Source organism: Mandrillus leucophaeus, unplaced genomic scaffold (assembly GCF_000951045.1).
Source record: "Mandrillus leucophaeus isolate KB7577 unplaced genomic scaffold, Mleu.le_1.0 Scaffold1170, whole genome shotgun sequence".
In the NCBI taxonomy this organism is placed as follows: Eukaryota; Metazoa; Chordata; class Mammalia; order Primates; family Cercopithecidae; genus Mandrillus; species Mandrillus leucophaeus.
The window spans coordinates 321,834-322,781 of record NW_012099988.1 but is presented as its reverse complement, the minus strand read 5'-3'; positions in this window follow the sequence as shown (position 1 = coordinate 322,781).

The following is a 948-nucleotide window of genomic DNA, read 5'->3' as shown; positions in this document are numbered from 1 at the left end:
GGAAAGACAAAGACAGACATGCATCGGATGAGCCTTCAAGCACATCCAGGAATGGAAAATCCATCCTGCTGGTGGCAGAGGGCTGATGGTGCTCAGTGCTGGATGGGCAACCCAGCCAGAATCAGCTTTGCCCAACAGAGTCTGCAACGGGAGGCCGGGGAAAACACCCAGACACAGGGAACATCACATGAGACAGCCACCTGCAGTCCACGAGGGACAAATAACACTGCATTTAGAAATATCAGTGGTTTCCTATGAACCTTCTGCCAACTCTTGCCTGACGTTCAACCTCGCCTCCACCCTCTCGTCTATCCTTGACCTCTTCAAACCACATTCAAGGCAACGGCACACCCGCGAAACCCGTTCCTCGGCCAGGACAGAAGAGTGGGTCCGCCACGGCACAGCTCAGCCCTCAAAGAACCCCTGGACACTGCAGCTGCCACACCCTCAAGGTGGGCCTCAGGGGTCCCTGCACCTCCCCGCTGGTGTGCAGACAACTAGCCGACACATACAGGGTGGCAAAAGAGACCAGCGACCAGTATACCCGGCTGGTGTTCACGACTCCCACCCTAGAACACCGACCCGTGAAAGGGCACATGGGGACACTCACAGTGCCCTTCTCTGCCATCAGGCCTCTGTGATCCTTAGGACCGGCAGTGCCTGCCACTCCTCCATCGTGGCCAGCGTGGCCGCGCCTTAACCTCCAACAGCTCACAAGGGGGACTCGGGCCTCACTCCCATTTCACAGGAAGACAAGTGATGCCAGAAAAGCTACGAAACAACTCAGGGGTTCCAGAAACACCCACTGCTCTGAACGTCCTTGCTTTCCAAAGTACCACCACATACAGAAACGCATATGGGGGCCGTGGAGCCGTCGGGCTGGACGCATTACAGGGCTCCCCACCACCGGATTCCCTTCCAGGGCGGCTCCGGCATCTGGAGCCCGGG